The following is a 16,236-nucleotide window of genomic DNA, read 5'->3' as shown; positions in this document are numbered from 1 at the left end:
AACGGAATTACTCTTTAATAAATGTAATTATTACTCAAGAAAGTCATTAGTACGTTACTTAAAAAAATAATCAAATAACTGGCAAATGCAGTTGAGGGACGTTTCATATGAGGAGGGCACAGTGTATGTGTGTGGAGTTGGGTTTGTTAGCTTCAGCAGTTAGCAGCGACTCACCTGCAATTTGTCGGGTTTGACATCAGCTCTTTTGATTATTTTCACCTGATTGTGTTATCTCTGGTTGATAAAGAGGCTGAATGTGCTTCGATGGCTGTAATATCTTCTTGTCAACAAACGGTGTATTGTTTGGATGGCAGGTTTGTCTCTTCAACCATTGATTTCTTGTTCATTATTCCCATTGTGTAATTGTGCGTATGTTTTTGTCTGCTGTGTCACAAAAGTATGATGGTGCCTCCTTCTATATGATATCAAGATCATTTTAGTGCGGTGCTGCTTGTTGCTTTCACTGGTAAAAAAATATATTTATGAACTTGCTGCACTTATGACGCTGTCTTGTTGTTGACATGAAACCACGTCAACAGTAGCGTGCCACTTAGCATCAAGCTATCGCTAACGTAAGTAATTATATTACTTGTTAATAGTAACAATAAAGGCGTTACAGTTTTTTCCATTGGCTTACACACTAAAAAAAATTACTCATAAGATTTACTTGAAAAAATTATTGTAAGTATTTGCACGCAAATGATTTAAGTAAAATTTAATGCTGCAATATCAAGTAACACTCACTTGCCAGTATCAAGTAAATTCTACTTACCATATAACATAACAGTTGTGAAGATATTAAGTAACAGTTACTTAATTATATCCAAGTTTTAAGTTTTATTTATTCAAACAAATTAAGTAAAGTCTACTTGTTTTTCATCGGCAGGAACATCGTTTTACTATAAGTTTTAAGTAACACATTATAAACGCATGATAAGAATTACCCATAATGCCACCCTGCAGTGCTCTGTGAAGTGATCCTAACGGCCGGAGCAAAGCCAGTCGGCCAGAGCCTGTTGTGCTGTGCGCATGCATCATCGTGCATGCGTTTCAAAACACTAGATTTTCAGAGTAAAGTTTATGTAATATTTTTAGGTTTATGTACGTACAATTATTAAACATTTAAATAGTATGGGAAACATAAGTAAAACTTACTCTTCCCCCATAATTCATGTATTACGTTAATAAAATGTTTATTTTATTTAAGAAACTCTAGTTCTTACTGAATGTTAAAAATATTAGGTATAAATTATGACAGTTACTCTAATAGAGTTTACCGAACCAGAAAGTCACTTTTTTCAGAGCATACAGTTTTACCAACTGTGTGTCTTTTTTCAAAAGATATACACACTTTTCCAAACACCAGATTCAATGTTCTTAATTCCTAGATTATTTAAAAAATGGCATATGCCCATTCATCAAAATAAAACAAACATTTGTAAAAATGCAGTTTTTTTGTCATCTCACTCACACAGACTTCAAATGACAAGACACTATTGGAGTGAGTTACCAAGAACATTGATAAATACAAAACACATCTGTAAAAAACCCTATTTTACTCTAAGAAATCTCAAGTTTGGGGCATTTAACCCGAACTTTTCAGAGTATATGATGAATGATTACTGTAACTTGACAAAATATATTGGCAAATCCTTAGCAGTCGTCATTGTTTACTTTGAAGTGGGCCTATACATAAGAACCTAAAAAGAAAGTAAAACTATCCTGTAATCTTTTCAAGAACTGCTCAACAATGATTCTGCCAACTGAAAGCATTTATTTTTAAAGTAACATATCACAATAGTTTGGACCTGCGATGAGATGGCGACTTGTCCAGGGTGTACGCCATCTTCCGCCCGATTGTAGCTGAGATAGGCACCAGTGCCCCCCGCGACCCCTAAGGGAATAAGGGGTAGAAAATGGATGGATGGATGGATATCACAGTAGTCAACAATGACATACAGTACAAATTAAAATCAGAGACAAATAAAAAGGTTTAAAAAGAGATCTGTAAATAAATAAAAATGACAGTATATAGTACAGGCTACATGTGCAGACATAGTAACAAACTTTTAATACTTCTACTTATGAGCTGTATTTCGCTCTTGACTCAAAACACTTGCCTCAAATCAACGTCGCCTATTGAAAATAATTACATTTAACTGGTGCTAGACCCCCCGCAAGGAGCACAATTGCAAAAAAAAAAAACTTTTATGTAGGAATTACTGTATAAAAAATATTTAATGTACTAATAACAACTACAGTAGTTTTATGAAGTAATGTTATAATACTGTACAGCATTTACCTCAGAGAGTGGACTTCTACTGCTTCTAGCTGCTTCTTCGTCCAACACACCTTTAGCAGCTTCTCCATATTTTCATGAATACATCTGAGCAGTTTAAATATTATTTTAACAATCCAGGCTGGCGTTATTGACTTATTCTACATCAGTATTGTGCGGACTAACACTAATACGCGTAACATGTTTTGGCAAGATGGCAACACACTCGGTCATGTTTCTAACTTTAATTAATTAATATTATCCACTTTTTCCTCTCAGCACTGTCCTTCACACTCACTTTATTCCCTCCCATTGTTAGAAAAATAAAGATATGTCTATCTTTATCAGCTAATGCTAATGTGTAACACCTGATGTTTTGGATTTTATGAGGTTGACATTAGCAAGGCCAAATAATGTCAGGTATGCTTGTAACTTAATTTTGTCCTTGTAACTTAAAGCATTACAAATATGTTGGATAGAGCAACTTGATTACGTCGGGGTCCACGTTAATCAATTCATGGTACAAATATATACTATCAGCATAATACCGTCATCACACAGGTTAATCATCAGACTATATACATTGAATTATTTACATTACTTACAATCCGGGGGGTGGGATGAGGAGGGTTTGGATGATATCAGTACTTCAGTCATCAACAATTGCATCATCAGAGAAATGGACATTGTAACAGTGTAGGTCTGACTTAGTAGGATATGTACAGCCAGCAGAGAACATTGTGAATTCAGATAGCATAAGAGCAAGTAAATACATTAGAAATACATTTGATCATTTACATTAGGTTATTTACAATCCGGGGAGATGGGATGTAAGGGGGGAGGGTGTTAGTAAAGGGTTGAAGTTGCCTAGAGGTGTTGTTTTAGAGCGGTTTTGAAGGAGGATAGAGGTGCGCTTACTTTTACCAGGAGGTGCAAGCGTAATCGAAAAAGGGTGGAAGGAGAGTTACCGCTAGAATCTTCAAGGTGCTTTTGTTGACCAGAGAGGAGATTCTGTAGAGAAATCTCGTTCTTTGGTTGACCTTTCAGACATCACATGTGGGATGGCTTAGTAAGTAGGAACTGTTTTAGTTATATTGTAAAATGTAAAAATGCTTGAAGTGATGAATGAAGAATGCTTTCGAGCAGAAACGCTATGGACGAAAAGTACACGAAACGGTTCTTCCTGTTCGAGACACGAAACAAGAAGTACATTTGCTGGCTGCAGCACCTGCAGTGAGAGAACTTGTCCAAAAGATGGTGCCATAGCTCAAAAAATAACGCACCTTTTCAGTGTTTCTGTCAGGGTTGAAAACTGTATGTATTGAATACAAAACTTCAAAGCCTTTTGCAAAGAAAAATCCATGAATAAGCCGTAGCGTTTTATAAACCACAGGATCTAAAGCAGGAGTGTCAAACGTACGGCCAGGTTTTATCCGGCCAGCGGGATGAGTTTGCTAAGAATACAAATTAACCCACCCCCTTCCTCCGTGCGTCGGTTGAGGTGGGCGGGGGTGTATAATGGAGCCAGGATGAGTCAGGGATGCATGGGATTCTGGGTATTTGTCATGTTTATATTGTGTTACAGTGCGGATGTTCTCCCAAAATGTGTTTGTCATTCTTGTTTGGTGTGGGTTCACAGTGTGGTGCATATTAGTAAGAGTGTTAAAGTTGTTTATATCACAACCCTTAGTGTAACCTGTATGGCTGTTCAGTAAGTATGCCTTGCAGTCGCTTACTATGTGTGTCTGCAGAAGCCTCATACAACATACAAATGGGCTGGTAAACTGTTTGTAACGTTTGTAGAGGGCGTTAAATACATTGTCATCATAGCACGCCCTTATTATTGTTGTTTTTGGGTGAAAACCAGCAGTCAGTCGAGAGAAAGGTTGCTCTGAAGCTCTGTAGTCTCCTGGAAAAATTGAGATGTTTGGCAAATGTGATGTTGTCAAGCGGTATTCAGATAAAGCTTGCACTTATATTAAATTTTCAAATTAAGGTGCGGGCCGTGTGTCTGAGACCCCTGGTTAATACATAGCACAAAGCAAAACAAAAATGTGTACGCTGTGTTATTTCATTTTAAATTTCAAAAGAGTGTTGTGGCTCCCATAGTTTCTTTATTATGTGAAACGGGTCAAAATGGCTCCTTGAATGGTAAAGGTTGACGACTTCTGCTGTAGATGATGGTACATATGTACAAAATCAACCACATGATGTTAGTACATCAATCGAGGAAAATGATCAAACTACATACATGGCATACTGTAATTTGATTTTGGTATTTTTTTATCTTGATAAATTGAAAATCTACACCATTGAGTTGACTGATGAACATTAGCACATCATTCGTTCAGAAAATATAAAAAACAAAAAATAAAGATAGAATACTATTAACCGCAACATGTAAGTGTAAAAAAACAACAATTTTATGATTTGTACATTTTCAGAATGTGCTTCTTCTATTTTTAAACACAGAAAACAATCTGAAGGTGTCTTTATTTTTAAGTTATCGTGCCGGGATTTTACCCATCCGGCCCACTTGGGAGTAGATTTTTCTCCATGTGGCCCCCCCATCTAAAATGAGTTAGACACCCCTGGTCTAAAGTGTAGGGACAAAGTAGTGACATATCTTCCAAAAATTACGGTATTTCAAATTAAATGTGTTTTATGTTAATATTGTTGCCATCTGGATTAAAATAAAATAAGAAATGTATTTATTTTCCTGCAATTTAGTTTTCATGTCACCCATTACTAACCGGGCCTGGGATACTACTGTGCAGTACGTTCATTTAGGAGTGACATGTTGGCTCAGCTGCGATGAGGTGGCGACTTGTCCAGGGTGTACGCCGCCTTCTGCCGAATTGTAGCTGAGATAGGCACCAGCGCCCCCCCCGCAACCCCTAAGGGAATAAGCGGTAGAAATGGATGGATGGATGTTTGCTCAGGGTTCACGGGATTATGAAGATTTAAAATGCAAATTCAAAACATTTTCCAAACAATTGTAAAACAAAAATGTGCTCATCATCGTTAAAAAAAAAACACATTTTGACCACAATAGTTTTTTTTTATTTTTTATTTGGTGCCTCTGACTAAATACAATAAATGTGTTTAATTTAATGTTAGAGACACATTTTTCTGTTGAGAGTGTAAATAAATACACACTTGAAGCTAAGCTGTGGGAGTTGTTTGACGGTTGTTCTCTGCGAAGTGTTTGTCTTTTCTCCGCTCTGTGTCATCTCCAAATGTGTGACACGGGGGTCATCCTAATCTTCTCTCGGTGCAGATTAGAGACAGCCCGCACAAAAGCTCGCTCTGCCATAGAAGTGCAATATGTCTCCGAAAATATTTGCCTCAACCATTTTACCTAATCATCGGCCGAGAGATTATTGATGCTCCTTCTGAGGTGAAAATCCAGTAATCAAAGTGAAGATACAATTCAAAATGCAAAATTGTGTTATTTGTATAATATCAAATTGTTTCAAAATGATTAATTATTGTGACACTCTTGCCCGTGTTATCACTTTATCTCTCTCTCTCTCTCTCTCGGGGCAGCAGCTGCTAAATCGACCACCCCCAAACCCCCCCGCTCCTACCCAGCTTTACCCTCTCATGCTTGTGGGAGCAAAGGCGACCGTGGGGGTCTTGGCCCTGACGAGGCCGAGAGGGGATCCACCGCTGTGCTAAGCCTCTGGCACTATTGCTCCCTCCCCACCTCGTTGCGTCATGAATAATGGAAGAGACAGATACATTTATCTTTTAATAGCCTCGACCCCCTCCCCTGGGTGAGAGCGTTCGGTCTGGCCCGGCTAACGCCACGGCGCAGGGCAGAGCGCTCCGCCCCGGCCGTGATTGTCTCTGCTCCTTTTGAAGTAAAGGTGCTTCTTAGTGTCCTAGAGATGGGTAATCAGGCTTGATTTTGGAAGGGTCAGGTCACCTTGTGAGGGGTGCAAGGGTGGGGGGTTTGGGTGGGTTGTTCATCCCCAAGTTCAATTTAGGATGTTTGTACTCGCAGTCTGTGGAAGAATTATTGTGTTGTTATCATGATAAATAGTAATTGGTCTGTTTTTATTTTGCGCATTACTGTACCTTGAATGATATTTAAAGCGCATCAGATTATACGTCACATTCACCCTCTCACACAAACGTTCACTAATCAGTGTGTGATTAGGACATGTCTACACTAAGTCGTTCAACCCTTTAAACGAATAATTATTTAGCCTAAGCCCCGTTTCAGCCACACTAAACCATCGTATGGACTCATTGATCTTTTACAAAGTGAGTTCGGAGAGGAAGTGACACCAAAAAGACCACACCCACACAGAAAGTGACATCAGAAAGAAGGCACCACAGCCAGCTTCATAATAAAGCAGTTTCGTAGCTCGGAGCTAACCACTAAAAATATGAAGGATAGTTATGCAGACATGCCCGTGTTTCTCCTTCTTCTACATGTACAGACACTTATGGAAATCACACATGAATACCTTAAGAGAAAGCGATTGCAGCTATTTCAGATACAACACTTCTCAGACGGCAAGAACATTTTTGAATGTCCGGCCGTGTCAGCTGTGATTCTACTTAGCGAAAAATGTTGTCCATTTGTCGAAGGAGAAACCATGAGAATCCGAGTTTCCAAGAATGTGATAAAAAAGGTAGCGTGTGCTTTGTATTACCAGGCCGTCGAGGAAAACGGTGAATGCATTTTGACTGGCAAAGCGGACTGTATCAGTTATTGTCCGCCACTCGACGTCTAGGTCCAGAGGATATAAAGTCACCAAAAACAAATGGACAGAGAAGGTGAAGGCAAAAAGTGAGGAGTGTCCTGACCAGATATCTAGATCCCTAGTTTGATTGATGTAAAATGTTCTTTATCACATTGTTTACGTCTCTAATAAAGATTTGATTTATTTATGATGGCTCAGGTGTGATTCACTACAATAGGGCTCCAGAGCACACTAGATTCCTGTTAATTGAAATACCACAACACTGGATATCGTTCCGATAAGTTACATTTAAGAACTTGCACACAAAAAAACCCACCGGCGATGACTATGACGTGTGCATTTTCCGCGCATCAGTATTAGGTCCCGTTGCGCCGGCGGACGGAGGGGTGCAGGGGTCTTAAACGGTGGCATTGTTGTGTGTGGACACAGAAAAGGTTAGGTGTGATTTACCCTGGATAACCTTATCTGGCTTAGTGTAAACGGGGCCTTAGGGTAAAACGAATCCTTCTCACGACAGTCTTAATCCAGCTCCTGTTTCCTATTGTGGCTGTGTTTGGAATTTGAGGCTGGCAAAGACAGGAATTAGGTCAAATAAACTGTAGCAGTATATATCTGGCAACAGAGTCATTTTTAATTTTAGTCATTGCAGTTGTTGGCAACATGACAGTATTAGGAAGCCGTTAATAGAAAAAATGGATGGAAATGTATGAATGATACATGTGATACATTTTAGGCACATACAGAAGGTGGGTATCGACAAAGGTGTTGAGGTAAACTACATGACTGTGCCTTGGCAGAGATCTGCAAGCCACTGTGGTCGTCGTTCTAAATAGGGTTTTGCAATAGAAATTACATCAATTTGGCTCTTAATCCCATCGTCATAGCAATGCTAACTGCTAAACTATGGCTTTTGAATGTATGGGTTGATACAAATATTGACAGTAAAGATACACAATCGATATATCGGCTTACTCCGTGGCCTCGTGGTTAGAGTGTCCGCCCTGAGATTGGTAGGTTGTGAGTTCAAACCCTGGCCAAGTCATAACAAAGATTATAAAAATGGGACCCATTGCCTCCCTGCTTGGCACTCAGCATCAACATTATTCCTGGGCGTGGCCACCGCTGCTGCTTGCTGCTCCCCTCCCAGGGGGTGAACAACGGGATGGGTCAAATGCAGAGAATAATTTCGCCACACCTAGTGTGTGTGTCACAATCATTGGTACTCTTTTTAACTTTCTCATATACAATACAACAGTGATTAGATCGATATTTTTTTACTCGAGCACAATCTTTTTTGTTGTTGTCTTTTTTGTTATTGTTTACAAACTTAGGAAATAAGTACCTGGATACAGGAGGGCTTTAAGGAAAAACTATATATATTTAAAATACATTCAATAGTAGTTTTTGCACATAATTAGTTGTTTTGCAATATTGACTTAGTTTTGCTTAAAATAAAAGGGAATAAGAAAATAATATGAATATTTAAGAGATTTTGTTGCGCTGTCATCCAGTGTTTTTGTCTAAATATAATTGTGATCAAAAAAAAAATCTAATAATTTAATGATCTTGAAAATTTGAAGTATTAGTACCAGCATTGAAATGACCAGTACGGACCCTTTAACTACTTTTGTATTCGTAGTATCGTATAGTACCATATGGTATTGTAGTACAACATTTGTAGTATTGCATAAAAATAATGTAAAGTATCCAAACAACTGAACAATAAATCGTCTTAAAATTTCAACAGAAGTGTAAATAGAAACATGTTATAAGATAAATGAACCGGACATTAACAGTAAATTAGCAAGTGGATTAACAACAGTTTTGGGAAAATAATATAACCAGATATGACACAATAGTGTACCACATACTCCGGCAGCCAAACTACAAAACTTTGTAACCTGTTTTAAAGGGTATTATCTCAGTAGGCTGCAATATATATTTAAATGTTTGACCATGTGTCTTTTCTTGCAGAGTTGTTGGAGAAGGAAATATGATTGCCGGGAGAAAACAAAGACGACGACAAAGTTTTAGATGACCACAATGACTTATTGAGTTTGCTGAGCTGTTTGGAGAGCAAGCTTCCGCAACTAGTAGGTCCATGACAGTGACTTCTGTTTTGTTTGATCAACCATTTTACTGATGTGTTTGCAGGCACCGTTTGGAAACAATTAATGTATGTAAATAAAAATTTACAGAATGTTTCCATGTAAATAACATATTTTACAATTTACAGTACATACTGTATCTGCGGCTTATCGTCCGGTGCGGCTACGGTAATATATGGAGAAAAAACATTTTATGGGTGTGCTTTATAATCCGGAAAATACGGTATGTTTAATATTTTTGGCCACTGTAACATTACACACAGTAATAACACTGTGTTTAAATATTTAATTGAGAGATTATTTTGGCGTACCACTATATAGACTCCATTCACAGTTTGAGAAGTGTTATTTAAGGGCTTTGTTATTCTTCCTAGTAGTGGAACCATGCATCCCATTGATTGACTGTCCGAAAATGCACATTTCTTGAACAGGCTATTACCTGAAATCCAATTATCATTATTTACCAAACACACACATACCCACACACACACCCACAAGAAGGAAACGGGCTGTTTGCATTGAAGTTGCTGTTGGAAAATATCAGCTACCTCCCAATGATTCCAAAGGGATTAATGCATCATAATGTGTGAAATAACATCACCTGTCTCTAGTTGACTTGCTTTTTATCTTATTTTATATTTTTTGCTCCGCATCTTCATTCATGCATGCATTCCCGGGGAAGAAGGCAAGTGCAGTTGAGTGCCAGAAAATTATGTTGATTTGAGGCTGAAACGGCTCAACCTTCAGCCACGCCAGCCCCTGAGTTTTGTTCAAAACTTAGGAGACAAACATTTTTGTAGCAAATTCCTAAGACACTAGAGTGCTCGTCTGTTGTATAGAAGAACTTGGACCCCTGAAAACCCATTGTCAGATTCTTGCATTGACATTTTAACCTTGCAAGCAAACATAGAACACTGGGGTCAAGACTTGTGGTCTAGATCAGTGGTTCTCAAATGGGGGTACGCGTACCCCTGGGGGTACTTGAAGGTATGCCAAGGGGTACGTGAGATTTTTTTTCAAATATTCTAATAATAACAATTCAGAAATCCTTTATAAAAATATTTATTGAATAATACTTCAACAAAATATGAATGTAAGTTCATAAACTGTGAAAAAAAATACAACAATACAATATTCAGGGTTGACAACTACATTTTTGTGGACATGTTCCATAAATATTGATGTTAAAGATTTCTTTTTTTTTGTGAAGAAATGTTTAGAATGAAGTTGATGAATCCAGATGGATCCCTATTACAATCCCCAAAGAGGGCACTTTAAGTTGATGATTACTAGTATGTGTGGAAATCTTTATTTATATTTGAATCACTTGTTTATTTTTCAACAAGTTTTTAGTTATTTTTATATATTATTTTCCAAATAGTTCAAGAAAGACCACTACAAATGAGCAATATTTTGTACTGTTATACAATTTAATAAATCAGAAACTGATCACATAGTGCTGTATTTTACTTATTTTTCTCTTTTTTTCAACCAAAAATGCTTTGCTCTAATTAGGGGGTACTTAAATTAAAAAAATGTTCACAGGGGGTACATCACTGAAAAAAGATTGAGAACCACTGGTCTAGATAACTGACATGTTCCTCAAACAACCTCTTTAAGTCATCTCCTTTCTGGCAGTTTTTTTTTTTTTTTTTTTTTAAATTGTGTGATTTATGTAAAGTGTTGCTGTACCTTGTTTACTTGAGAAGCAGTCAGTGGCTAAATGTTTAACTTTTTCAGTTATAGTAGTGGTGACCCTCAAGGTTAAGTTTTGGGTGCTTTCTTTTTCATCATTTGGAGTATTATTGGCCTGCGAGTTCACTTGAAAACACTTGCGACAAACTCACATTTTTCCAGCATATTCCTAAAAAACAGAATGCTGTCATAGAAAATGTCTGTGTCCATTTTTTTTGCTGAAATTCATTAAAAACATAATACGCTCCTGGAACTCTGATAAAATAAATCGACCAAAATTAAATGTCTACTGTAGATGCTGCTTCTCTGGAATATACAGAATAAGAAGGACAGACATGGGAGAAGTCCTGCCCCTTGGTCCTCAGCTTTCTGGAAATGTGGCAATTTATTTGACTGTCCCTGCTATATGTCATGCTATTGCTATGTTTGCATAATGAAAGAAAGAGAAAGAAAGAAAGAAATCCTTTAATTGTCCATTCCAACATGTACAAGACACATCAGAACTGAAATTACATTTTCGGCACAGTCCCGCTAAGAGCAGACATACGTTACAGGGGGGGACAAAACGAGACCGCCGATGGATCAGCCACCTCCAGCGCTCCTTAAAAAGAAGAGAAAAGGGTGACATTAGGAGAGGGGGGGGGGGGGGGGGGGGGTAAAAACATATCAGTCTAAGGCTAGACCAGGGGTAGGGAACCTTTTTGGCTGAGAGAGCCATACAAGCCAAATATTTTTAAAAGTATTTCCGTGAGAGCCATATCATGTTTTTTTTTTTAAACACTGAATACAACTATATGCGTGCATTTTTAAGAAAGACCAACATTTTTAGAGTATAATAAGTCTCTTATTCTTTTTAATAACATCGTTAGTCTGAGGCTAACCAAAAATAAATAAAATACTTCTTACCATTAATGCGACTTCTTGAACAGGTGCGGTAGTAACCGAATGGATGGATGAAAATGCATGAGAATGTTTTATATTTTGAACTTTATTTTTGACACTGTGATTACCAGCGGAATTATTCATTACTTATCGTGTTAAGCAATGTCAGCTAAGATTTATCTGAGAGCCAAGTGCAGTCATCAAAAGAGCCACATCTGGCTCTAGAGCCATAGGTTCCCTACCCCTGGGCTAGACCCTAGGAGGGGTCTAGACTGATTCCAAGGAAAAAACCTCACATAGCATGGCACACATTAAACATACATATATCACACCAACTTGCAACAGAGGGAGGGGTGGGTTTGAGGAGGCCCGCTGTCGCTCTTAAGCGCCGCTCAGCCATCCGCAGCCCCAGAGGAATTAAGCGGTGGTGAAGGCGTTGATTTCAAGGGTGGGGATTATGTGTGCGTATATGCCCAATTAACTTGGGAGAGATGATGAGTGTTTTTGTATGACTGAGGCCGATAAAGTTCGGCTACAGATGTTGTTGACAAAGAGGAAGGTCAAAAGCGTCTATCTTTGAGGAATCTTTGGGAGATTTTCTTCAGAACAGCCTGTTCCCGTATCAAGGCCATTCAGGGAGTCCAAATCGTAGATAAAAAAGTTGTTTTTCTTCGAGAAGACAAAATAGTGACTTATCTCCTCTGTTGTCTATGCTGGATTTTCTTTCATTCCAATTAATTATTCCTCCTCTGCAAACTTTTCCAAGATGAGATCTATTTTGCGATTCAACTCAGAAATCGCTCCAGTCTGTGTTCCCACAGCTGGACCCAATCCTTCCATTGCGTTGAACAGCCGTTGGGCCCATTGAGTGGCTGCCATCGTCTTCCGAATTTGTCGATACACCAGAGCAATGCCCAGCCCAATCAGCAAGTGTCCCGTGATCACAGCTCCAAATAGGTAGATGTCTTCGACGTCCTCGATGGAAAGGGCTGAGAGGCACATCGTCCTCCATGAGTTCCAGGAGTCCCGCACGTAACCTGCAGCGATGGTTCCATCAGGGCAGCCAGGCTCCCCGAAACCTCTTTTTCTTGTCAAAAAGACTGTGTCAATTGCGTTAAGAGTCCAGCTGATCATATTCATATTGAAATTTGGATTAGAGGACAGCGCAAAGAAAGAGGCTTTTAAAAAAGTTCAGACAAGGACAAAGACAAAGAGAGCAAGCAGGGAAGGAGGGAACGGAGAGTGCGACCACCCTCACCAGAGGCTAGAGTGGCTATATTTTAATGTAGTAAAAAATAAATACAATCTATATTTATTGAAGGATCATTTTGGTGTACTGGACTCGCTTATATAACTCTCTCTTTTAAATGCACACAATTAAACAAATCAACTGAAAAAATACAAAATAAATCATATATATATATATATATATATATATATATATATATATATATATATATATATATATATATAAATATATATATCCATCCATCCATTTTCTACCGCTTATTCCCTTTATATATATATATATATATATATATATACACAAGTATATATATATATATATATACAATTAATATATATATATATATATATACATATTAATTGTGTCACACAATTAATCGCATGGTGATACGCGTTTTTGTTCTCCCCAAGGATGCAAAGGACACTCCAAACGAAAACGTAAAGGTAGGGTGATTTAATAAATGATACAGAATACTAAAAGGACAGAAATGAACAAAAGATCAACGTGCTGAACGCACGGGAAGCTAAGGCTAATACTTAGCACAGAGACTGGAAAGACTGACGGGAGAAGGCAGGCTTGAATAAAGAAAGTAATCACAACACAGGTGCGCGTCAGGAGCTAGCGGCAGGTAAAATCAACGAGTAACCATGGTGACAAAATAAACAAGTAAGTACAACCAGAAACATAAAATCAGCTTCCATAAAATGCTAAGTAATTCACAAACAAGTATGGGGTAAGGGTCACCACTTTGTAAGCAAATTGTCGAACAGTTTTAGAACAACATTTCTCAACGAGCTATTGCAAGGAATTTAGGGATTTTACTATCTACGGTCCGTAAAATCCTCAAAAAGTTTAGAATCTGGAGAAATCACTGCATGTAAGCGAGGATATTACGGACTTTTGATCCGTCAGGCAATACTGCATCAAAAGCCAATATAAGTGTGTAAAGGATATCACCGCATGGGCTCAGGAACACTTCATAAAACCACTGTCAGTAACTACAGTTGGTCGCTGCATCTGTAAGTGCAAGTTAAAACTCTACTATGCAAAGCCAAACCCATTTATCAACAATATCCTGAAACATCGCCGGCTTGGCTGGGCCCGAGCTCATCTAAGATGGACTGATGCAAAGTGGAAAGGTGTTCTGTGGTCTGACTAGTCCACATTTCAATTTAAATTTGGAAACAGAGGACGTGGTGTCCTCCAGAACAAAGAGGAAAATAACCATTCGGATTGTTATAGGCGCAAAGTTCAAAAGCCCGCATCTGTGATGGTATGGGGGTGTATTAGTGTCCAAGGCATGGGTAACTTAAACATCTGTGAAGGCACCAAAAATGCGGAAAGGTCCATACAGGTTTTGGAGCAACATATGTTGTCATCCAAACAACGTTGTCATGGACGCCACTGCTTATTTCAGCAAGACAAGTATTACAACAGTGTGGCATCGTAAAGAAGGAGTGTGGATACTTTCCTGGCCCGCCTGCAGACCAGACCTGTCTCCCATCAAAAATGTGTGGCGCATTATGAAGCGTAAAATACGACAGCGGAGACCCTGGACTGTTGAACGACTGAAGCTCTACATAAAACAAGAATGGGAAAGAATTCCATTTTCAAAGCTTCAACAATTAGTTTCCTCAGTTCCCAAACGTTTATTGAGTGTTGTTAAAAGAAAAGGTGATGTAACACGGTGGTGAACATGCCCTTTCCCAACTACTTTGGCACGTGTTGCAGCCATGAAATTTTAAGTTAATTATTATTTGCCAAAAAAGATAACGTTTATGAGTTTGAACATCAAATATCTTGTCTTTGTAGTGCATTCAATTGAATATGGGTTGAAAATGATTTGCAAATCATTGTATTCCGTTTATATTTACATCTAACACAATTTCCCAACTCATATGGACACGGGGATTGGACTATTTAGAATGCATTCATAAAAAAATATCCGTCGTCATTTCCCTCATAAGTCATAGCGATTGTGAACAATAGGCAAAATTCATAAAAAATTAAGCTCACCTTTAAATTCAATGTTTTCGTTTTTCTAGTATCGATAAAATCGATCAATTTCCTTTTAAAAAACGATCTTGATCGATACCTACATTATCTCTGGGAAGATAAAATTGCCGAGCACAGACCCATATACTGGAAGTTTTGAAATATAAATACATCTATCGTTATATCGATTAGCCGTTAAACCCCTGCTACATATAAACAAAATGAATACACATTGAATAAAGTGGTTTATTAAAAAAAAACGCAGAACAGATCATTTTATTTTTATTTCATTTGTAATCCATAACTTTCTTCCACCCCCCCCCCCCAAAAAATGGTTTACTTGTATAAGTTTTCAGGTCAAATATTTCTACTTCTGATCAGCTTACCATGCAAGTGAAAACAAGAAAAGAACAACACACTTTTGAGAAATACTGAAACTGACATGCCTTTATCGGCCAACAATAATAGGTTGAAGCACACACTTGCCCAACATGAACTCTTCTCCTTCCCCCTCTCACACACACACACACACACACACACACACACACACACACACACACACACACACACACACACACACACACCTCTTACCCTCCACTCTCCAGCACCCAAAGCCTTCAAGCAGCCCTAAGCTGGTGTTGCGTCGGTTGCCCGGCTTCGGGATGAGGCCTTGCTAGCCGTTGGGTACAGGCCAGCATCTCCTCGGCTACCTACTCCGCTCTGTGTAGAAGCCGAAAGCTGCCATTTATCATCACTTGTGTGGGCAGCATCACCACGGCAACGCTCTGGCTGGCAAATGCCACCGCTGTGAATACTAATGAGGCTCTTGGCAGGCCTGCGTTGGCGTCAGTGGATTGTGCTGTATGTGTGTTTGTGTGTGCAGGAGTGAGCAAGGCTTGGCTCCGGGAGAGCTACAGTAGAGGTAAACAGTCCAAAGGAAATCAATTAAGTGTTTCCACGGCGTTTGGCAGGGCCACTAATCTTCAGCAGCACATTTTTAAATAAGGGAGGAATCTTACTTTAATGCATTCTGCATGACAATAAACAAGCCGCAGCAATAAATAGCTGAGCACAGCCGAGCTTGACTAAGTCCTCCAAGCTCTACTTGGAAAAAACACATATGATTGTTCCTGACGGTTCTTTGCCCCGACCTCATTGAAAATAAATAGTTTTTAAAGCGTTATGCTCGTATACACTGCAGCAGTTCATTCTTCCGCCTGTATGCAATTTACACTAATGCATCCCGTTTTTGTAGTCCAGCGAGTCAAGCGCTGCTAAGCAGCAGGCGCCTTTGAGGGTACTATAGAAGCTCCA

General features: G+C 38.7%; 1 long non-coding RNA gene across 1 annotated transcript; it reads right to left on the bottom strand.

Annotated features, from left to right (window-relative positions):
- Window positions 1–11,248: 11,248 nt before the first annotated feature.
- Window positions 11,249–15,776, bottom strand: LOC133548787 (uncharacterized). The gene is made up of 2 exons (XR_009805967.1): window positions 15,514–15,776; window positions 11,249–11,400 (listed from the first exon to the last, which is right to left on the bottom strand). It is a non-coding gene; the product is annotated as an uncharacterized LOC133548787 (long non-coding RNA).
- Window positions 15,777–16,236: the final 460 nt, after the last annotated feature.

The sequence above is a fragment of the Nerophis ophidion genome, linkage group LG03, assembly GCF_033978795.1.
Source record: "Nerophis ophidion isolate RoL-2023_Sa linkage group LG03, RoL_Noph_v1.0, whole genome shotgun sequence".
NCBI lineage: Eukaryota > Metazoa > Chordata > Actinopteri > Syngnathiformes > Syngnathidae > Nerophis > Nerophis ophidion.
The sequence above is the reverse complement of the archived record's forward strand: the minus strand, read 5'-3'. Positions and strand labels throughout refer to the sequence as shown.